A 24,631-nucleotide genomic window follows, 5' to 3' on the forward strand; every position below is an offset into this window, starting at 1 on the left:
TGAACGCAAAAAATATTAAACAAATTTTTACCACTATCATGCAGTACAATATGTCACGAGAAAACAGTCCCAGTATCGGTGGGATCCGTTGAAGCGTTCCAGAGTCATTACCTCATAAAATGACACTGGTCAGAATTGAGAAAATTGGCCTAGTAAGGATGGTAAAAACAGGCTTTAGGATGAAGGGATTAATAAATAAAAATTACAAAAAAAGTAGTTACATACCGTATTTTTCAGACTGTAAGAAGCACCGGACCAAAGGATGCACTTCAAATTTTGGGGAGGAAACTAGGATAAAAAAATGTTTAAATAAAATGGTGGTGCGTCTTATAGTCCGATTTTAAGGTAGCTTACCAGGGGGAGGCAGCTGCAGTGAAGCGGGGACCCAGGAGGCAGGGTCGCTGCTGTAGGAGGTCGGCGGCGGCAGGAGTGCTGCAATGACGCAACCCTGCATCTCTCGAGATCTGAATCTACACATGTGACACCTCTGGTGGCTATTTTACCAAAGTTCACCGCGGGCAAATTAATGTGAAGGGGACTCCGCTCACCACCGTCATGTTATGAAAGGCATTGGCCCGTAGCCTTGAACCGCCCAGACACCTCCTCCTTCCAGCCAGGGGCCCACAGCATCACCCCACTCCTACCGCCATCGACTCTTGGGACCCAGTTCCAGCGCAGTTGCCCCCCGGAAAGCTACCTTGGAATTATAACATGCACCCCCATTTTCCTCCCATACGGATGAGATGCCGGAGCCCATATCAAAGAGGATACGTCATAGGTCGTGAACAGGTTAATAAATCTTGGTGTAGAGAAGTTTTATTTAATTTTCTGATAAATGTATGTTTACTGCTTCTTTATGCACTAAAATATAAATAACTAGTACTTAGCAGACTTTCTGTAAATGTGAAAAGAATGTACTCAAAATAGTCAGGATGTGTAGTGTTCCAAGGAATTCTACTGTAAAGTGTATATATTGAAAGCTTTCCAACCATTTGTATTTAGAGGAAAAAAATGCAGTGTGAAAATGATCATGTAAAAAAATTTATTCAGTTTGGGGTCTTTTTGTATTAGGACAAACAGAGACTGCCTCAGTCTGTCCTATTTTTTTTTATACAATGCAAGCCTATAGCAACAGGATGTGACAGGATAGGCATCCTGTGCCATCATCCTGTCTGGAGTTAATAAGCTATATTTGGCCTAAAACCCTGCCATTCAAAAATAATACTCATTTCAGAAAAACAAGTCCTCATATATGTGTTAGTAAAGAAATGAAAAATTGTTTGTTTCAGAATGCCACAACACAAAAATGGTACACGTTTTTGTGATTTTTAATGCCAAAATAAGCTCCATTTCATTATAGACCCAGTGATTTTAGACTTGTTGTCAGCTGTGTACTTGTCAGCTTGGAAACTTTGATTCCATCAAAAATTTGTTCAAATGTTTTAAACAATATCTGGTCAAAAAGTGGGAAAAAAATAACGAAAAAGGGTTTTCTGGGATTAAATTATAGATGACTTATCTCATTGACATGAAGTCAGAGGGGATCCCATCAGCAGCACCACCAATCAACTGATATCTGTGGATACATCAATACATGTGGATCAATATTTTAGTCCCGGACATCACCTTTAACAAATTCATCAGTTTTCATATGTAAAACTCACCATAGATGTTAAGTATCTGCTCGGCTGATGGCTATCTCTCCTGACTCCCTCATAAACAGGAATGCTCAGTTTGACTTTTGGCAGATATGTATATCAATGTCAAATAAAAGGATGGGCATGGAAAATGAACAGGCTGGATCCTTATATCTCAAAATATCATCTGGAAGGGAAGAGCCGTGAAGTCCTCCGACATATTAGATAAGAGTTGTCCAAACCTGCAGATTTTGATGGGATCAGAAAACTTCCCTCTAATGTGTATAAAGGTCTGGATTCTTCAAATATCTGAACAGTTGTTTTATTTTAATTAAGTCTTCCACAAAACTACCTCTGCAAAAATGTAGTCTGTAGTACATGATAGAATGTCAATGAATTACATTTTCATGATAAATACTAGTCACATATACTGTATTGATTCACCCACCTTTAAACATAAACGTATGTCAATTATCAAGTTATCCCTCAGTTGAACTTGATAGATGTCTTTTTTCAACCATACTAAATATATATTTGCTTAGTTAACCACTTAACAACCGCCAATACGCCTATTAACGGCGGCAGTTAAGGGTACTTATGCCTCGCACTGCTTTTTAACGGCGCTGAGAAATAAGTGTGTAGCGTCCCCCCCAGAGTCGGAATTTCTCTGGTTCTCTACCCCCGGTAGCCGAGACCCCAGAGAACATGATTCGGATCGGTTTTTACTGACCCCAGTGTTGCAATCGCCGTTATTAGCAGAATAATGGCGACCACAAAACAAAAGTCAGATTTCCCATTTAATTTCTCTCTCCTCTGATGTGATCGCACATCAGAGGAGAGAGAAATGGAGTCTACCAATCTCCCCCCAGTACATCCAGTGTCCTTGCATCCCCTCATGAAGTCCCCCGCGCCCCGGCATCTTCTTCTGGAAAGGAAACGGCGGGCACATGCGGAGTGCGCCCGCCGAGATCTGCTGGCCAGCATCCGGCAACAATAGGAATATTTTCCTATTGGTTCATTTTAATCACTGTGATAGATCCAATCACAGTGATCAAAATAAAAAAAAGTAAACAAAACCGACCTTTACCACCCCTTTAGTTAGGGAAAAATAATAAAATTAAAAAAAGGATTTATTTTCATTTCTCCATTAGGGTTAGAGTTGGGCTAAAGTTAGGGTTGGGCTAGGGTTAGGGTTGGGATTAGGGGTGTGTTGGGGTTAGGTTTGTTGTTAGGGTTATGGTTAGGTTTAGGATTAGGGGTGTGTTGGGATTAGGGTTGCGGTTAGGGTTATGGTTAGGGTTGAGATTAGGGTTTGGGTTGAAGTTAGAATTGGAGGGGTTCCACTGTTTAGGTACATCAGGGGGTCTCCAAATGCGACGTGACACAACCATTGATTCCAGCCAATTTTGAGTTCAAAAAGTCAAACTGTGCTCCCTCCCTTCTGAGCCCTGCCATGTGCCCAAACAGTGGCGTTCCCTCACATATGGGGTATTGGCATACTCAGGAGAAATTACACAACAGATTTTGTGGTCCATTTTCTCCAGATACCCTTGTGAAAATAAAAAAAATTGGTTCCAAAGTAAATTTTTTGTAAAAAAAAGTAAAATGTTCATTTTTTCCTTCCACATTGCTTTAGTTCTTGTGAAGCACTTGAAGGGTTAATAAACTTCTTGAATGTGGTTTTGCGCACCTTGAGGGGAGCAGTTTTTACATTGGTGTCACTTTGGGTTATTTTCTGTTATATTGACCCCCCAAACTCACTTCAAATGTAAGGTGGTCCCTAAAAAAAATGGTTTTGTAAATTTTTTTGGAAAAATGAGAAATCGCTGGTCAACTTTTAACCCTTATAACATCCTAACAAAAAAATTATGTTTCCAAAATTGTGCTGATGTAAAGTAGACTTGTGGGAAATGTTATTTATTAACTATTTTGTGTGACATCTCTCTCTGATTTACAAAAATTAAAAGTTTTAAAATTTCAAAATTTAAATTTTTTTTGCCATATTTCTGTTTTTTCATAAATAAACGCAAGTTATATCGAAGACATTTTACCACTAACGTAAAGTAGAATATGTCACAAAAAAAATCTCAGAATCAGTGGGCTACATTGAAGTGTTCCAGAGCTATAACTTCACAAAGTGACAGTGGTCAGAATTGTAAAAATTGGCTTGGTCATTAAGTACCAAAATGGCTCTGTTACTAAGGGGTTACATGAATAATACACTGTGTGCAGAATTACTAGGCAAGTTGTATTTTAGAGGATTATTTTTATTATTGATCAACAACTACCGTATTTTTCGGACTATAAGGCGCACCCAGGTTTTAGAGGTGGAAAATAGGGAAAAAAATATTTGAAGCAAAAAAATGTGGTAAAATATTTAATAACATAGCTAACATACTATTATATATGGTGTTATTATATATAATAGTATGCTATTATGTTGGAAGCTGCGGGACCAGTGTGGTGTCTGTAAAGGACTATATGAAGACGCTGGAGGGTGAGTATAAGAATGGGGGCATAGGGCTTATATTGAAAGCACCACTCCAGCACTGCAAAATAACACTGGAGTGCTGCTTTAAAATCCCATGGGAGAACTGTAACTCCCAGCATGTCCTGCAGATCCTATGACATGCTGGGAGTTATAGTTCACCAAAGGAGTGGCAGAGTGCTTTATTGTGTTTTGTAAAGACTAACCTCTTAATTGTGGCAGCCAGCCAGCCACTGTGGTGAGGTAAAAGCATCCCATGACTGCACACACAGAGCCCTCCCTCTTGTTGCCTTTCCACAGCACAGGACATAAGAGGAAGCCAGCAGATTCTAGTGGGGAGTCTGAAGGACCTGTGATGATGTCAAGAAGAGGGAGGGCTCTGAGCTGCCATGTGATGCTCCAGCCCGCCCACTTCTGACATCACACAGGTCCTCCTTGTGCACAGCACTCAGCATCCAGCCCAGGCAGGTATGCAGCAATCTCCTCTCTCTGGCCCCTGCTGCTGCTGCCTCCTCCTCACCCGGACACACAGATCTCCCCAGCTGCTGCAGGAATCCAGCGCTGGGAAAACCATGTGTGTCACTGCTTAAGTGCAGTATTCATTTGCTGCTCCCTGCTCACCACTCAGCTGATAGGTGGGCGGGGAAGCAGCTAATGAATATTCTGTCATGTCGGACGCTGTTCAGACCAGGTCGTCCGACAGACAGCGGTAATTCCGCTTTTGATCACTATTGGCTCATTGGCGTCTGCTAGATTTTATCTAGCTGTTCCGGGGTTAATTTACCTAATCCTTGGATTGGAAGCTGGGCCATGCCCACTGCCTTTAAATAGTTCTCCTGATCTTTGGGCGTCGCCGATTATAGCTTCTGTCTTGTGCGTTGTTATCTCGGTCTGGTGAGAGGAGAGCTGGTGGTTGGAGATTCGTTGCTGGTGGTGTATTTTCCTTTGTCTTATTTACTCCTTCCTATATTTGTATTTATTTTGCCCTGCACATTTATAGTGTATTCCTGAGTGACTGCGGCGTGGTGTATATTTTCCTTTATCCTTGTCTGTGCTAACTGTGGGTATTGGGGAATAACATCTTCACTGGGTGGTGGGCGGAGGTTTCAGCCTAGGACTGAGCTCAGGAGACAGGGTGAGGTTCGAGGCCTGGACAGTCAGGATTTCCCTAGTCTGAGGGAAACTGCAGGGGCCTGGGTTATTAGCTCTCGCTCACCTAGTCTCTCCCTGACATATTCACTGCACTTAATCATCGGGACCATGTGGTTTCCCCAGCGCTAATTCCGGGCAGCGGGGGACATTTTTCTGCCTCCTGAAGTGGGATAACAGTGTGATCCCACTTGCTGCTGCCCCCCCTCCCCACATGCTACATCCCTACCATAAGACGCACCCACACTTTCCTTCCAAATTTGGAGGAAAAAAGTGCCTCTTATGGTCGGAAAAATATGGTATGTTCTCAATCAACCCAAAAGACTCATAAATATCAAAACTTAATATTTTTGGAAGTTGGAGTGGCTTTTTTTTAGATTTGGCTATCTTAGGAGGATATCTGTTTGTGCAGGTAACTATTACTGTGCAGAGTTATTAGGCAACTTAATAAAAACCAAATATATTCCCATCTCACTTGTTTATTTTCACCAGGTAAACCAATATAACTGCACAAAATTTACAAATAAACATTTCTGACATGCAAAAACAAAACTCCCAAAAATTAGTGACCCATATAGCCACCTTTCTTTATGATGACACTCAACAGCCTTCCATCAATAGATTGTCAGTTGCTTGATCTGTTTGTGATCAACATTGCATGCAGCAGCCACCACAGCCTCCCAGACACTGTTCCGAGAGGTGTACTGTTTTCCCTCCCTGTAGATCTCACATTTTATGAGGGACCACAGATTCTTTATGGGTTTCAGATCAGATGAACAAGGGGGCCATGTCATTATTTTTTCTTGAGACCTTTACTGGCCAGCCATGCTGTGGAGTAGTTGGAGGCATGTGATGGAGCATTGTCCTGCATGAAAATCATGTTTTTCTTGAATGATACCACTGTCACTTTATGAGGTTATAACTCTGGAACGCTTTAACGGATCCCGCTGATTCTGAGATTGCTTTTTCGTGACATATTGTACTTCATGTTAGTGGTAACATTTCTTCGATATTACTTGCGATTATTTATGAAAAAAACAGAAATATGGCGAACATTTTTAAAATTTTGCAATTTTCAAACGTTGAATTTTTATGCCCCTAAATCAGAGAGATATGTCATACAAAATAGTTAATAAATAACATTTCCCACATGTCTACTTTATATCAGCACAATTTTGGAAACATTTTTTTTGTTAGGAAGTTATAAGGGTTAAAAGTTGACCAGCGATTTCCCATTTTTACAACAAAATTTACAAAACCATTTTTTTAGGGACCATCTCACATTTAAAGTCACTTTGAGGGGTCTATATGGCTGAAAATACACAAACTTGACACCATTCTAAAAACTACACCCCTTAAGGTGCTCAAAACCACATCTAAAAAGTTTATTAACCCTTGATGTGCTTCATAGCAACTGAAACAATGTGGAAGGAAAAAATGAACATTTAACTTTTTTTTTGCAAACATTTTACTTCAGAACCAATTTTTTTATTTTCAAAAGTGTAAAAAGAGAAAATGAACCACAAAATATGTTGTGCAATTTCTCCTGAATATGTCAATACCCCATATGTGTGATATATATATCATGTAGATCTCACTTGCATGTATACTCCTCTATAATCATATATACTCGTATACTCACAGCTAATATATACATTATAATCAATGGCTTAAAATGGCTGACATGGACTGATATAAGCCAGACAGACTGTATGGGGGTTTTCCATGCAAAAGCGGAACAACGCCAGATGTATTAAGTGCTGATCAGATGTCTCAACTCTGTCCTAGATGCAGAAAGATGCAGAGAGCTCAATTTTAGTTGCTTAATCAGCATTCATATGTGCATTAATCACAATATTCCATATACATTTAGATAGCCAATAACAGAGGAGCTAGACAATATGGTAATTAACTAACCACCCCTAACCACTCCTTTCTATACGCAATTATAAAACTATGTATGTACAATAAATCGGCAGTATTGGTGGAATGTTATTGACACAATATTGTGCAGTCTCATTCTTGAGCGCTCAAAATACTCAGTCTAATTGGGAGCGGCCGCAGCACACACGGGGGATAAATTCATCCCAAACCAAATTTCCATAACATGTGTGGGTAAACCACTGTTTGGGCGCACGGCAGGGCTTGGAAGAGAAGGAGCGCCGTTTGACTTTTTCAATGCAGAATTGGCTGGAATTGAGATCGGACGCCATGTCGCCTTTGGAGAGCCCCTGATGTGCCTAAACAGTAAAAAAAAACTAGACCCCTTAAGGAACTTATCTAGATGTGTAGTGAGCACTTTGAACCCCCAAGTGCTTCACAGAAGTTTATAACGTAGAGCCGTGAAAATAAAAAAATCACATTTTTTACACAAAAATGATCTTTTCGCCGACAAATTCTTATTTTCACAAGGGTAAAAGGAGAAATTAGACCATGAATGTTGTTGTGCAATTTCTCCTGAGTACGTCGATACCCCATATGTGGGGGTAAACCGCTGTTTGCGCGCACGGCAGAGCTTGGAAGAAAAGGAGTTCCGTTTGACTTTTTCAATGCAGAATTGGCTGGAATTGAGATCGGACGCCATGTCGCATTTGGAGAGCCCCTGATGTGCCTAAACAGTGGAAACCCCCCACAAGTGACCCCATTTGGACAGTAAACCCATTAAGGAACTTATCTAGATGTGTGGTGAGCACTTTGAACCACCAAGTGCTTCACAGAAATGTATAACGCAGAGCCGTGAAAATAAAAAATCCTTTTTTTTTCCTCAAAAATGATATTTTAGTTCACAATTTTTTATTTTGTCAAGGGTATCAGGAGAAATTGGACCCAAAATTTGTTGTCCAGTTTGTCCTGAGTACGCTGATACCCCATATGTGGGGGGGACCACTGTTTGGGGCTCGGAAGGGAAGTAGTAACGGTTTAAAATGCAGACTTTGATGGAATGGTTGCATTTTCAGAGCCCCTGATGTACCTAAACAGTAGAAACCCCTACAAGTGACCCTATTTTGGAAACTAGACCCCCCAAAGGAACTTATCTGGATATGTGGTGAGCATTTTGAACGCCCAAGTGCTTCACAGAAGTTTGACGCAGAGCCATGAAAATAAGAAATAATTTTTTTCCCCACAAAAATGATTTTTTAGCCCCCAATTTTTTTTATTTTCACAAGGGTAACAGGAGAAACTGGATCCCAAAAGATGTTATCAAATCAGTCCTGAGTACGCTGATACCCCATATGTGGGGGTAAACCACTGTTTGGGCGCACGGCAGAGCTCAGAAGGCAGGGAGCACCAATTGACTTTTTGAACGCAAAATTGGCTGTCGCGTTTGGAAACCCCCTGATGTACCTAAACAGTAGAAACCCCCAAGTCTAACTCCAGCCGTAACCCCAACGCACCCCTAATGCTAATCCCAACCCAATGCAAAACCCTAATCAAAACCCTAACCCCAAAACACCCCTAACCCTAATCCCAACCCTAACCATAACCCTAATCACAACCCTAATGCCAAAACACCCCTAACCCTAATCCCAACCCTAACCCTAATCAAATCCCTAAGCCCAACATACCCCTAATCATAATCTCAACCCTAACCTCAAACCTAACCCTAACCCCAAACCTAACCCTAATCCCAAACGTAACCCTAATGCCAACCTTAACCCTAATACCAACCCTAACCCTAATTTAAACCCTAATCCCAACCCTAATCTCAACCCTAACCCTAACTTTAGCCTCAACCCTAACCCTAACTTTAGCCCCAACCCTAGCCCTAACTTTAGCCCCAACCCTAACTCCAACTTTAGCACCAACCCTAACCCTAGCCCTAACCCTAACTTTAGCCCCAACCCTAACTTTAGCCCTAACCCTAACCCTAACCCTAATTGGAAAATAGAAATACATAAAAAAAAATATTTTATCATTTTTTCCTAACTAAGGGGGTGATAAGGGGGGGTTATTTACTATTTTTTTTTATTTTGATCACTGTGATAGGATTTCACAGTGACCAAAATAAAACAAGAGGAAGAATCTTCCTCTGCCGGCCGGCACATCATGGCGGGTGCACTGCGCATGCGCCCACCATTTTCTTCCCGGAGGAAGAAGCCGGCGGCCAGGAGGGGACGGAGGAGGACCCAGAGACACCAATAAGCATAATAGGGTCCCCGAATCACCCTATTTCTGTCCTCTGATGTGCAATCACATCAGAGGACAGAGAATGGCACGCCGCTTTTTTTTTCTTTTTGTGGTCATCGGTAAACGATTATTTACCGGTGATTACAAAACAGGGGTCGGTAAAAACCGACCCCGATCATGTTCTTTGGGGTCTCTGCTAACCCCGGCAGCCGAAACCCCAAAGATCTTCCGGGTGCCGGCCGGCGGGAGCACTGTGCATGCGCCTGCCACCGAGACCCCAGAGAAATTCCGACTCTGGGGGGCGCTATACACTTTTTCCACAGCGCCATTAATTAACGGCGTTGTGGTTTAAGTACCCTTAACTGCCACCGTTAAAAGGTGTATCGGCTGTCGTGAAGGGGTTAAAAGACAATTCTTAAAGGGTGTTCTCTCAATAGTCATAAACGCAGAGCTCAGATAAGCTACCACTTATTGATCAGATGCTTTCCAAATACTGCAACAAATTCTCAGACAAAAAGAATTGCAAGTTAAATGATACTGTTCCATCAGAATATTGTCCTGGACACTTAGGGTGCATGTCCACTGTCCGGATTGAAGGTGGGAAAACCCGCTCCGCCCAAAAGCCACCCCCTTCTGTACACGTGGTGATTCCGGATGTGTTCTCCTCACCCTATACATAGGACCATGTTATTTACCTTGCGGCGACGGAGCATCGCCGCAAGGTAAACAGACATGCTGAGTTCTAAAAAGACGCGCCGCATGTCTGTAAACGCAGGGCCGCCGAATACGTGTTCGCACGCATAGTGGAGACGGGATTTCATAAAATCCCGTCCACTATGCTGTAGCATCTGGACGCTGCGGGTTGAACGCTGCGGCTGTATGCAGCGTTCAATCCGCAGCTAATCCGGATGTAATCCGGCCCATGGACACATACCCTTAAAATGGTTTAACACTTATTTACACTACACATTGTCTGTGTAAACAATGGAAATATATGGACAGAAAATGATCTATTGCTGATCAGCCTGTGCACATGCGTCTGTCTACAAAGTAATTACTGTATATACTTGAGTATAAGCCGCCCGAGTATAAGTATTGAGTATAAGCCGAGACCCCTAATTTTGCCACAAAAACTGGGAAAACTTACTGATTAGAGTATAAGCCTAGGGTGGAAATGCAGCAGCTACTGGTAAATTTCAAATATAAAAATAGATACCAATAAAAGTAAAATTGATTGAGACATCAGTAGGTTAAGTGTTTTTGAATATCCATATTGAATTAGGAGCCTCATATAATGCTCCATAAAGTTCATGATGGGCCCCATAAGATGCTCCATACAAAATACGCCCCATATTATTTATTATTTATTTATATAGCACCATTGATTCCATGGTGTTGTACATGAGAAGGGGTTACATACAAGTTTCAGATATCACTTACAGTAAACAAACTAACAATGACAGACTGATACAGAGGGGCAAGAACCCTGCCCTTGCGGGCTTACATTCTACAGGATTATGGGGAAGGAGACAGTAGGTTGAGGGTTGCAGGAGCTCTGTGTTTGCGAGGCTGTAGCTTCGGTAGTGATGAGGAGGCAGCGGGGTCAGTGCATGCTGTAGGCTTTCCTGAAGAGATGGGTTTTCAGGTTCCGTCTGAAGGATCCGAATGTGGTTGATAGTCGGAAGTATTGGGGCAAAGAATTCCAGAGGATGGGGGATATTCGGGAGAAGTCTTGGAGGCGGTTGGGTGAGGAGCGAATAAGTGTGGAGGAGAGAAGGAGGTCTTGGGAGGATCGGAGATTACGTGAGGGAAGATATCGGGAGATTAGTTCAGAGATATATGGAGGAGACAGGTTATGGATGGCTTTGTAGGTCAGTATTAGTAATTTGAACTGGATACGCTGAGGGAATGGGAGCCAGTGAAGAGATTTGCAGAGGGGGGAAGCAGAGGAGTAGCGAGGAGAGAGATGAATTAGTCAGGCAGCAGAGTTAAGGATGGACTGGAGAGGTGCAAGGGTGTTAGCAGGGAGGCCGCAGAAAAGGATGTTGCAGTAGTCAAGGCGGGAGATGATGAGGGCATGCGCAAGCATTTTAGTAGATTGACGGTTGAGAAAAGGACGGATTCTGGAGATATTTTTGAGCTGGCGGCGACAGGAGGTGGAAAGAGCTTGGATGTGCGGTTTGAAGGACAGGGCAGAGTCGAAGGTTACTCCGAGGCAGCGGACTTCCGGTACGGGGGAAAGCATGATGTCATTGATTGCGATAAATAGGTCAGGTAAGGAAGATCATTAAAGGGGAAGGTTGCAGGATGGTAGGCAGCAGATAACAGCGAGTAGAGATGTTTGTACCATTAAAGGGGAAGGTTGCAGGATGGTAGGCAGCAGATAACAGCGAGTAGAGATGTTTGTACCATTAAAGGGGAAGGTTGCAGGATGGTAGGCAACAGATAGCAGCGAGTAGAGATTTTTGTACCATTAACCCCTTCCCGACCCATGACGCCACATAGGCGTCATGAAAACCCGTGCCAATCCGACCCATGACGCCTATGTGGCGTCATGGAATGATCGCGTCCCTGCAGATCGGGTGAAGGGGTTAACTCCTATTTTACCCGATCTGCAGGGAGAGGGGGAGTGGTGCTTCAGCCCAGGGGGGGTGGCTTCACCCCCCCCGTGGCTACGATCGCTCTGATTGGCTGTTGAAAGTGAAACTGCCAATCAGAGCGATTTGTAATATTTCACCTAAAAAACTGGTGAAATATTACAATCCAGCCATGGCCGATGCTGCAATATCATCGGCCATGGCTGGAAACACTAATGTGACCCCCCCCCACCCCACCGATCGCCCCCCCAGTGCTCCGTTATAGGGTCCGGTCCCCTCCGTCCGCCTGCCGGCTCCCCCGTCCTGCTGTCCGCTCCCCCGTCCTCCTGCCCGCTCCCCCCCTGCTCCTATGTCACCCCCCCGTGCTCCGACGCCCCCCCCCGTGCCCCGATCTCCCCCCCCTTATACTTACCGAGGCTCCCGGTCCCCGTCCGCCTCCATCATGGGCGCCGCCATCTTCCAAAATGGCGGGCACATGCTCAGTGCGCCCGCCGGCCGGCAGATTCATTAGAGGTACATTTTGATCGCTGTGGTAGGTTCTATCACAGCGATCAAAATAAAAAAATAATAAATAAACCCCCCCCTTTATCACCCCCATAGGTAGGGACAATAATAAAATAAAGAAAATATTTTTTTTTCTTTTTCCACTAGGGTTAGGGTTAGAACTAGGGTTAGAACTAGGGGTAGGGTTAGGGGTAGGGTTAGGGTTACGGGTAGGGTTAGGGGTAGGGTTATGGCATGTGCACACAGAGCGGATCGGCCGCGGATCCGCAGCGGATCGGCCGCGGATCCGCAGCGGATCGGCAGCGGATCGGCCGCGGATCCGCAGCGGATCGGCCGCGGATCCGCAGCGGATCGGCAGCGGATCCGCAGCGGATCGGCAGCGGATCCGCAGCGGATCGGCAGCGGATCCGCAGCGGATCGGCAGCGGATCCGCAGCGGATCGGCCGCGGATCCGCAGCGGATCGGCAGCGGATCGGCCGCGGATCTGCCGCGGATCGGCCGCGGATCCGCAGCGGATCGGCAGGGGATCCGCAGCGGATCGGCAGCGGATCCGCAGCGGATCGGCAGCGGATCCGCAGCGGATCGGCAGCGGATCCGCAGCGGATCGGCAGCGGATCCGCAGCGGATCGGCAGCGGATCCGCAGCGGATCGGCAGCGGATCCGCAGCGGATCGGCCGCGGATCCGCAGCGGATCGGCAGCGGATCGGCCGCGGATCCGCAGCGGATCGGCCGCGGATCCGCAGCGGATCGGCAGCGGATCCGCAGCGGATCGGCAGCGGATCCGCAGCGGATCGGCAGCGGATCCGCAGCGGATCGGCAGCGGATCCGCAGCGGATCCGCCGCGGATCCGCAGCGGATCCGCCGCGGATCCGCAGCGGATCGGCCGCGGATCCGCAGCGGATCGGCCGCGGATCCGCCGCGGATCCGCAGCGGATTGGCAGCGGATTGGCCGCGGATCCGCAGCGGATTGGCAGCGGATTGGCCGCGGATCCGCAGCGGATTGGCCGCTGCGAATTCGAAGCAGTTTTCCATCAGGTTTACAGTACCATGTACACCTAAGGAAAACCAAATCCGCTGTGCCCATGGTGCGGAAAATTCCGTGCAGAAACGCTGCGTTGTATTTTCCGCAGCATGTCAATTCTTTGTGCGGATTCCGCAGCGTTTTACACCTGTTCCTCAATAGGAATCCGCAGGTGAAATCTGCACAAAAAAACACTGGAAATCTGCTGTAAATCCGCAGGTAAAACGCAGTGCCTTTTACCTGCAGATTTTTCAAAAATCATGAGGAAAAATCTCACACGAATCCGCAACGTGGGCACATAGCCTTAGGGTTAGGGTTGGAATTAGAGTTAGGGTTGGAATTAGGGCTAGGGTTTGAAATAGGGTTAAGATTAGGCTTGTGGTTAGGGTTACGGATAGGGTTAGGGGTGTGTTGGGGTTACAGTTGTGGTTAGGGTTGGGATTAGGGTTACGGTTGGGATTAGGGTTAGGATTAGGGTTGGAATTAGGGTTACGGGTGTGTTGCGGTTAGGGTTGTGGTTAGGGGTGTGTTGGGGTTAAGGTTGTGATTAGGGTTATGGCTACAGTTGGGATTAGGATTAGGGGTGTGTTGGGGTTAGTGTTGAAGTTAGAATTGAGGGGTTTCCACTGTTTAGGCACATCAGGGGTCTCCAAACGCAACATGGCGCCACCATTGATTCCAGCCAATCTTGCGTTCAAAAAGTCAAATGGTGCTCCCGCCCTTCCAAGCCCCGACGTGCGCCCAAACAGTGGTTTACCCCCACATTTGGGGTACCAGCGTACTCAGGACAAACTGGGCAACAACTGCTGGGGTCTAATTTCTCCTGTTACCCTTGCAAAAATAAAAAATTATTTGCTAAAACATAATTTTTGAGGAAAGAACAATTATTTTTTATTTTCACAGCTCTGCGTTATAAACTTCTGTGAAGCACTTGGGGGTTGAAAGTGCTCACCACACATCTAGATAAGTTCCTTCGGGGGTCTAGTTTCCAAAATGGGGTCACTTGTGGGGTGTTTCTACTGTTTAGGTACATCAGGGGCTCTGCAAATGCAATGTGACGCCCGCAGACCATTCCATCAAAGTCTGCATTTCAAATGTCACTACTTCCCTTCCGAGCCCTGACGTGTGCCCAAACAGTGGTTTACCCCCACATATGGGGTATCAGCGTACTCACAACAAACTGGGCAACAAATATTGGGGTCCAAATTCTCCTGTTACCCTTGTGAAAATAAAAAATTGCTTGCTAAAACATCTTTTTTGAGGAAAGAAAAATGATTTTTTATTTTCACGGCTCTGCGTTGTAAACTTCTGTGAAGCACTTGGGGGTTGAACGTGCTCACCACACATCTAGATAAGTTCCTTGGGGGGTCTAGTTTCCAAAATGGGGTCACTTGTGGGGGGTTTCTACTGTTTAGGCATATCAGGGGCTCTGCAAACGCAACCTGACGCCCGCAGAGCATTCCATCAAAGTCTGCATTTCAAAACGTCACTACTTCCCTTCCGAACCCCGACGTGTGCCAAAACAGTGGTTTACCCCCACATATGGGGTATCAGCGTACTCACAACAAACTGGGCAACAAATATTGGGGTCCAAATTCTCCTGTTACCCTTGTGAAAATAAAAAATTGCTTGCTAAATCATCTTTTTTGAGGAAAGAAAAATGATTTTTTATTTTCACGGCTCTGCGTTGTAAACTTCTGTGAAGCACTTGGGGGTTGAACGTGCTCACCACACATCTAGATAAGTTCCTTGGGGGGTCTAGTTTCCAAAATGGGGTCACTTGTGGGGGGTTTCTACTGTTTAGGCATATCAGGGGCTCTGCAAACGCAACCTGACGCCCGCAGAGCATTCCATCAAAGTCTGCATTTCAAAACGTCACTACTTCCCTTCCGAACCCCGACGTGTGCCAAAACAGTGGTTTACCCCCACATATGGGGTATCAGCGTACTCAGGAGAAACTGGACAACAACTTTTGGGGTCCAATTTCTCCTGTTACTCTTGCAAAAATAAAAACATTCTGGGCTAAAAAAATATTTTTGAGGAAAGGAAACACATTTTTTATTTTCACGGCTCTGCGTTATAAACTTCTGTGAAGCACTTGGGGGTTCAAAGTGCTCACTACACATCTAGATAAGTTCCCTTGGGGGTCTAGTTTCCAAAATGGAGTCAATTGTGGGGAGTTCCTACTGTTTAGGCACATCAGGGGCTCTGCAAACGCAACCTGACGCCCGCAGAGCATTCCATCAAAGTCTGCATTTCAAAACGTCACTACTTCCCTTCCGAACCCTGACGTGTGCCAAAACAGTGGTTTACCCCCACATATGGGGTATCAGCGTACTCAGGAGAAACTGGACAACAACTTTTGGGGTCCAATTTCTCCTGTTACCCTTGGGAAAATAAAAAATTGTGGGCTAAAAAATCATTTTTGAGAAAAGAAAAATTATTTTTTATTTTCATGGCTCTGCGTTATAAACTTCTGTGAAGCACTTGGGGGTTCAAAGTGCTCACCACACATCTAGATTAGTTCCTTGGGAGGTCTAGTTTCCAAAATGGGGTCACTTGTGCGGGAGCTCCAATGTTTAGGCACACAGGGGCTCTCCAAACGCGACATGGTGTCCGCTAATGATTGGAGCTAATTTTCCATTCAAAAAGCCAAATGGCGTGCCTTCCCTTCCGAGCCCTGCCGTGCGCCCAAACAGTGGTTTACCCCCACATATGGGGTATCATCGTACTCAGAACAAACTGGACAAAAACATTTGGGGTCCAATTTCTCCTATTACCCTTGGGAAAATAAAAAATTCTGGGCTAAAAATCATTTTTGAGGAAAGAAAAATTATTTTTTTATTTTCACGGCTCTGCGTTATAAACTTCTGTGAAGCACCTGGGGGTTATAAGTGCTCACTATGCATCTAGATAAGTTTCTTGCGGTGTCTAGTTTCCAAAATGGGGTCACTTGTAGGGGAGCTCCAATGTTTAGGCACACAGGGGCTCTCCAAACGCGACATGGTGTCCGCTAACGATTGGAGCTAATTTTCCATTCAAAAAGTCAAATGGCACGCCTCCCCTTCCGAGCCTTGCCGTGCACCCAAACAGTGGTTTACCCCCACATATGAGGTATCGGCATACTCAGGAGAAATTGCTCAACAAATTTTAGGATCCATTTTATCCTGTTGCCCATGTGAAAATGAAAGAATTGAGGCTAAAAGAAATTTTGTGTGAAAAAAAAGTACTTTTTCATTTTTGCGGATCAATTTGTGAAGCACCTGGGGGTTTAAAGTGCTCACTATGCCTCTGGATGAGTTCCTTGGGGGGTCTAGTTTCCAAAATGGGGTCACTTGTGGAGGAGCTCCAATGTTTAGGCACACAGGAGCTTTCCAAACGCGACATGGTGTCCGCTAACGATGGAGATAATTTTCCATTCAAAAAGTCAAATGGCGCTCCTTCTCTTCCGAGCCTTACCATGTGCCCAAACAGTGGTTTACCCCCACATGTGAGGTATTGGTGTACTCAGGAGAAATTGCCCAACAAAATTTAGGATCCATTTTATCCTGTTGCCCATGTGAAAATGAAAAAATTGAGGCTAAAATAATTTTTTTGTGAAAAAAAAGTACTTTTTCATTTTTACGGATCAATTTGTGAAGCACCTGGGGGTTTAAAGTGCTCACTATGCTTCTAGATAAGTTCCTTGGGGGGTCTAGTTTCCAAAATGTGGTCACTTGTGGGGGAGCTCCAATGTTTAGGCACACGGGGGCTCTCCAAACGCGACATGGTGTCCGCTAAAGATTGGAGCCAATTTTTCATTAAAAAAGTCAAATGGCGCTCCTTCCCTTCCGAGCCCTGCCGTGCGCCCAAACAGTGGTTTACCCCCACATATGAGGTATCAGCGTACTCAGGACAAATTGGACAACAACGTCCCTGGTCCAGTTTCTCCTTTTACCCTTGGGAAAATAAAAAAATTGTTGCTAAAAGATCATTTTTGTGACTAAAAAGTTAAATGTTCATTTTTTACTTCCATGTTGCTTCTGCTGCTGTGAAACACCTGAAGGGTTAATAAACTTCTTGAATGTGGTTTTGAGCACCTTGAGGGGTGCAGTTTTTAGAATGGTGTCACTTTTGGGTATTTTCAGCCATATAGAACCCTCAAAATGACTTCAAATGTGAGGTGGTCCCTAAAAAAAATGGTTTTGTAAATTTTGTTGTAAAAATGAGAAATCACTGGTCAAATTTTAACCCTTATAACTTCCTAGCAAAAAAAAAAATTGTTTCCAAAATTGTGCTGATGTAAAGTAGACATGTGGGAAACGTTATTTATTAACTATTTTGTGTCACATAACTCTCTGGTTTAACAGAATAAAAATTCAAAATGTGAAAATTGCGAAATTTTCAAATTTTTTGCCACATTTCCGTTTTTTTCACAAATAAACTCAAAAATTATCGACCTAAATTTACCACTAACATGAAGCCCAATATGTCACGAAAAAACAATCTCAGAATCGCTAGGATCCGTTGAAGCGTTCCTGAGTTATTACCTCATAAAGGGACACTGGTCAGAATTGCAAAAAACGGCAAGGTCATTAAGGCCAAAATAGGCTGGGTCATGAAGGGGTTAAAGGGGAAGGTTGCAGGATGGTAGGCAGCAGATAACAGCAAGTAGAGATGTTTGTACCATTAAAGGGGAAGGTTGCAGGATGGTAGGCAGCAGATAACAGCGAGTAGAAATGTTTGTACCTGTATGAAGAGAGATGGATATTAATTCCCAGCCGTTGAAATAACTGCGGCGTCTTTATGCTTAGCTGCGTAATGCTTTGCTGCAGGAATGCGTGTGCCTGACCCCACACGCGTGCACCCCTTAAGATGCTACCATATAATGCTCCATAAAGTTCATGATGGGCCTCATAACATGCTCCATATTAAAATATGCCCTATATAATGATGCATAAAAGGTTAATGATGGCCCCATAAAATGCTCCATAGAATATTATGCCCCATATAATGCTGCATAAAGCTTGATGGCCTCATAAGATGCTCCATAGATTATGCCCCATATAATGCTGCACAAAGGTTGATGGCCCCATAAGATGCTCCATAGCATATTATGCCTCAAATGCTGTTGCTACGATAAAAAAAAAAAATGACATACTCACTTCTCGTCTCTCAGGCCCCCGGCACTTGCGATATTCACCTGTCCCTGTTCCACCGCCGCACGGCGCTGTGTCTTCCGGGTCTCTGCAGCGACTTCAGGCAGAGGGCGCGCACTAACCACGTTATCGCACCCTCTGACCCTCTGTCACAGCCAGAGGACACGGAAGACGGAGCCTGACGGTGGAACTGGGACAGGTGAATATTGCATGGCTCACCCTCCCCCGTCATACTCACCCCCTCCTGGCGCGGTCCCTGCTTCACTGATGCAATGGTCTCTGGCGTCAGCAGCTTGTTCCTGTGTTCACCGCTCACATGGTAACTCTCATTAAAGTAATGAATATGCGCTCCACCCCTATGGGAGTGGAGTCGCTTCCATATTCATTACTTTAATGAGGGATACCACGTGACCGCTGAACACAGGAACAAGCTGCCTGCATCAGAGACAATCTGAGAAGCAGGGACTGCTCCATGAGGTGAGTATGATGTGACAGCCGCCGCTCCCCCGCCGACCCCTGGGACAATGACTCGAGTAGAGGGGCACTTTTAGCCTAAAAAAATGGGCTGAAAATCTCAGCTTATACTCGAGTATATACAGTAAATGACCACTGGTTGGGAAACTTGATATGATATTGAGGCTCAGGATCTAACTAAGAAATTTAGTGAGAAGGGTTATGACCCAGTGTTTATATAAGATGTCTAATCAAACATCAAAATTCTTCCACGGTCGGACCTTTTAACCCCTTAACGACCGCCGATACGCATTTTAACGGCGGCCGCTAAGGGTACTTAAACCACAGCGCCGTTAATTAACGGCGCTGTGGAAAAAGTGAATAGCGCCCCCCAGAGTCGGATTTTCTCTGGGGTCTCGGTTGCCGAGGGTAGCCGAGACCCCAGAGAACATGATTCGGGGGGTTTTTACCGACCCCCGAGTTGCGATCGCCGGTAATTAACCGTTTACCGGCGGTCGCAACAAAAAAAAAAAAAACGCGATTTGCCGTTTAATTTCTCTGTCCTCCGATGTGATCGCACATCGGAGGACAGAGAAATGTGGTCCCCGATGGCCCCCAATAGCCCCCCAATACTTACCTACCTCCCCCGGTGCTCCTCGTGTCTCCCCATGGGCGCCGCCATCTTTTTTCCGGGAAAAAATGGCGGGCGCACGCGCAGTGCGCCCGCCGCCCGGCACCCGGATGTTCTTTGGGGTCTCGGCTGCCGGGGGTAGCCGAGACCCCAAAGAACATGATCGGGGTCGATTTGCACCGACCCCTGCTTTGCGATCGCCGGTAATTAACAGTTTACCGGCGACCGCAAAAAAAAAAAAAAAAAAAAAAGCGATCAGTTATTTCTCTGTCCTCTGATGTGATCGCACATCAGAGGACAGAGAAATAGGGGGATTCGGGGACCCTATCATACTCACCCGGGGTCCCTGGGTCCTCTTCTGTCTTCTCCTGCCAGCCGGCTTTTTCATCATGGCGGGCGCATGCGCAGTGCGCCCGCCATCTGCTGCCATCTGCCGGCCGGCAGGAGAAGACAAGTTGGGGCTAAAATTAGGGTTAGGGTTAGGGTTAGGGTTAGAGTTAGAGTTAGGGTTAGGGTTAGGGTTAGGGTTGGGGCTAAATTTAGGGTTAGGGTTAGGGCTAGGGTTAGGCTACTTTCACACTAGCGTTTTTTGGCTTCCGTCGCAATGCGTCGTTGGAGAAAAAACGCATCCTGCAAAAGTGCTTGCAGGATGCGTTTTTTCTCCATTGGCTTGCATTAGCGACGCATTGCGACGGATTGCCACATGTCGCATCCGTCGTGCGACGGATGCGTCGTGCTTCGGCGGACCGTCGACACAAAAAAAACTACATGTAACTTTTTTGTGCAACGTGTCCCACATATTTCAGTGCCACGTGCCACGTATTTAAGTGACACGTGCCACGTATCAAAGTGCCACGTGCCACATATTTCAGTGCCACGTATCAAAGTGCCACGTGCCACGTATCAAAGTGCCACGTGCCACGTATCAAAGTGCCACGTATCAAAGTGCCACGTGCCACGTATCAAAGTGCCACGTGCCACATATTTCAGTGCCACGTGCCACGTATCAAAGTGCCACGTGCCACGTATCAAAGTGCCACGTGCCACATCTTTCAGTGCCACGTGCCACGTATTTAAGAGACACGTGCCACGTATCAAAGTGCCACGTGCCACATATTTCAGTGCCACGTGCCACGTATTTAAGTGCCACGTGCCACGTATCAAAGTGCCACGTGCCACACATTTCAGTGCCACGTATCAAAGTGCCACGTGCCACGTATCAAAGTGCCACGTGCCACGTATCAAAGTGCCACGTGCCACATATTTCAGTGCCACGTGCCACGTATCAAAGTGCCACGTGCCACGTATCAAAGTGCCACGTGCCACATCTTTCAGTTTCACGTGCCACGTATTTAAGAGACACGTGCCACGTATCAAAGTGCCACGTATCACGTATTTCAGTGCCACGTATTTAAGTGACACGTATCACGTATAAGTGCCACGTGTCACGTATTTAATTGCCACATATTTAAGTGCCACGTATCAAGATTTTCCATGGAGAACAGACACATCCAGAGATATGTCTGCTCTCCACGGCTGCAGCAACACACTGACAGGAGCCATAGTTCCTGTCGGTGTGTCATTGCGCATGCGCGAGCGAGTTTACCGGCGGTCATTGACCCCGGCACTCTCGCTTAACGGCAGTGCTGCGTGGGAAAGTTCAACGCAGCTGTACTGCTGTTAACCGAGACGCCGGAGACATTGAACTCCGGAACAGTACGCGATACACTGCTAGGAGCTTCGCTCCTGGCAGTGTATCGCCGGAGAGCAGCCGATCGGCGTGGGACACTCGTTTTATGGATTCTGCGGACAGGGAGTATGAATTTGGTTTATTATTTTTGGATTTTTTCCTGGAGGATCGAAGGCTTCGCCTACCAGTGTGCTGTTGGTGAGTATATACTCTGTTATATGTTGTATGTACTGTGTGTCATGTATGTGTATTGTGTGTAGGTGTTTTGTGTAACTTTACAATTGTGCTAAGTCGCCGGACACAGGGACAACTCTCCCATCCTAATACCGGATGGGAGTAGTAGTCCCATACGGCGACTTAGCACAATGGTGGCACTAGCGTCGCATGGGGACACACACACGCACACACACGCACACACACGCACACACACACACACAGAAGGACTCCATGCTGCTTCACTGGGGGGCGGGGGCTTCCCTCTTCCTGTCCGACGTCACGTCCGGTCCTGGGTGTCAACCCCTCCGTACAAAGACGCCGACACCCAGGACAAAGGCGCTGTGTGTGGAAGGTAATATGGGGCCCTAGGGGGATACGCAGACACGCCGCTGCGTAAAGAATTGACATGTCAATTCTTTATACGCCGGCGTGTTTGCAGACAAAAGCGCCGCGTTTTTTTGCGGTGTGTCTGAACGGCAAAGTGAATTTCTCATTCACTTTGCCGGCAGACGAAAATGACATTGCACATTTTTGAAAAGCGCCCGCAAAATAGCGCTCAAAAATGCGCTATGTCTGAAAGTAGCCTAAGGCTTCTTTCACACTTGCGTCGGTTGGGATTAGGGTTAGGGGTGTGTTGGATTTAGGGTTTTGATTAGGGTTATGGTTAGGGTTGAGATTAGGGCTGTTTTGGGGTTAGGGTTGTGATTATCGTTAGGGTTGTGATTAGGATTATGGATCGGGTTGAGATTAGGGTTAGGGCTGTGTTGGGGTTAGGGTTGGAGTTAGAATTGGGGGGTTTCCACTGTTTAGGTACATCAGGGGGTCTCCAAACACGACAGCCAATTTTGCGCTAAAAAAGTCAAATGGTACTCCCTCCCTTCTGAGCTCTGCCGTGCGCCCAAACAGTGGTTTACCCCCACATATGGGGGATCAGCGTACTCGGGATAAATTGGACAACAACTTTTGGGGTCCAATTTCTCCTGTTACCCTTGTGAAAATAAAAACTTGAGGGCTAAAAATCTTTTTTGTTGGAAAAAAATATATTTTTTTATTTTCACTACTCTGCATTATAAATTTCTGTGAAGCACTTGAGCTTTCAAAGTTCTCACCACATATCTAGATAAGTTCCTTAGGGGGTCTAGTTTCCAAAATTTGGTCACTTGTGGGGGTTTCTACTGTTTAGGTACATTAGGGGTCTGCAAACGCAACATAACGCCCGCAGACAATTCTATCAAAGTCTGCATTGCAAAATGGCGCTCCTTCCCTTCCGAGCTCTGCCGTGCGCCCAAACAGTGGTTTACCCCCACATATGGGGTACCAGCATACTCAGGACAAATTGGACAACAACTTTTGGGGTCCAATTTCTCTTGTTACCCTTGTGAAAATAAAAATTTGGGGGCTAAAAAAATCTTTTTTGTGGGAAAAAAAATATTTTTTATTTTCACTACTCTGCATTATAAACTTCTGTGAAGCACTTGGGCATTCAAAGTTCTCACCACATATCTAGATAAGTTCCTTGGGGGGTCTATTTTCCAAAATGGGGTCACTTGTTGGGGGTTTCTACTGTTTAGGTACATTAGGGGTCTGCAAAGGCAACATAACGCCCGCAGACAATTCTATCAAAGTCTGCATTCCAAAATGGCACTCCTTCCCTTCCGAGCTCTGCCATGCGCCCAAACAGTGGTTTACCCCCACATATGGGGTACCAGCATACTCAGGACAAATTGGACAACAACTTTTGGGGTCCAATTTCTCTTGTTACCCTTGTGAAAATAAAAACTTGGGGGCTAAAAAATCTTTATTGTTAAAAAATATATATTTTTTATTTTCACGACTCTGCATTATAAACTTCTGTGATGCACTTGGGCATTCAAAGTTCTCACTACACATCTAGATAAGTTCCATGGGGGGTCTAGTTTCCAAAATGGGGTCACTTTTGGGGGGTTTCTGCTGTTTAGGCACATCAGGGGCTCTCCAAACGCGACATGGCGTCCGATCTCAATTCCAGTCAATTTTGCATTGAAAAGTCAAATGGCGCTCCTTTGCTTCCGAGCTCAGCCATGCGCCCAAACAGTGGTTTACCCCCACATATGGGGTGTCGGCGTACTCAAGACAAATTGTACAACAGCTTCTGGGGTCCATTTTCTCCTGTTACCCTTGGTAAAATAAAAATTTGGAGGCAAAAAGATCATTTTTGTAGAAAAAATGCGATTTTTTTATTTTCACGGCTCTACGTTATAAACTTCTGTGAAGCACCTGGGGGTTTAAAGTGCTCACCACACATCTAGATAAGTTCCTTAAGGGGTCTAGTTTCCAAAATGGTGTCATATGTGGGGGGTCTCTACTGTTTAGGCACATCAGCGGCTCTCCAAATGTGACATGGCGTCCGATCTCAATTCCAGCCAATTCTACATTGAAAAAGTAAAACGACACTCCTTCTCTTCCAAGCTCTGCGGTGCGCCCAAACAGTGGTTTACCCCCATATATGGGGTATCGACGTACTCAGGAGAAATTGCAAAACAACTTTTGTGGTCTAATTTCTCCTGTTACCCTTGTGAAAATAAAAATTTGGGGGCAAAAAGATCATTTTTGTAGAAAAAATGAGATTTTTTATTTTCACGGCTCTACGTTATAAACTTCTGTGAAGCACTTGGGGGTTCAAAGTGCTCACCACACATCTAGATAAGTTCCTTGGGGGGTCTAGTTTCCAAAATGGTATCACTTGTGGGGGGTTTCCACTGTTTAGGCACATCAGGGACTCTCCAAACGCGACATGGCATCCGATCTCAATTCCAGCCAATTCTGCATTGAAAAAGTCAAACGGTGCTCCTTCACTTCCAAGCTCTGCGGTGCGCCCAAACAGTGGTTTACCCCCATATATGGGGTATCGACGTACTCAGGAGAAATTGCACAACAACTTTTGTGGTCTAATTTCTCCCGTTACCCTTGTGAAAATAAAAATTTGGGGGCAAAAAGATC

At 45.4% G+C, this 24,631-nt stretch overlaps 1 long non-coding RNA gene across 1 annotated transcript in view; it reads right to left on the reverse strand.

Moving 5' to 3' along the window:
• Nucleotides 1-328: 328 nt before the first annotated feature.
• Nucleotides 329-24,631, reverse strand: part of LOC143781176 (uncharacterized) — a 59,509-nt gene continuing 35,206 nt past the window's right edge. The window contains exons 3-4 of the long non-coding RNA XR_013216604.1: nt 1,665-1,879; nt 329-1,576 (exon numbers count right to left, since the gene is read on the reverse strand). This is a non-coding gene — a long non-coding RNA (uncharacterized LOC143781176). The remainder of the gene's footprint in view (nt 1,577-1,664; nt 1,880-24,631) is intronic.

The sequence above is a fragment of the Ranitomeya variabilis genome, chromosome 6, assembly GCF_051348905.1.
Source record: "Ranitomeya variabilis isolate aRanVar5 chromosome 6, aRanVar5.hap1, whole genome shotgun sequence".
In the NCBI taxonomy this organism is placed as follows: domain Eukaryota; kingdom Metazoa; phylum Chordata; class Amphibia; order Anura; family Dendrobatidae; genus Ranitomeya; species Ranitomeya variabilis.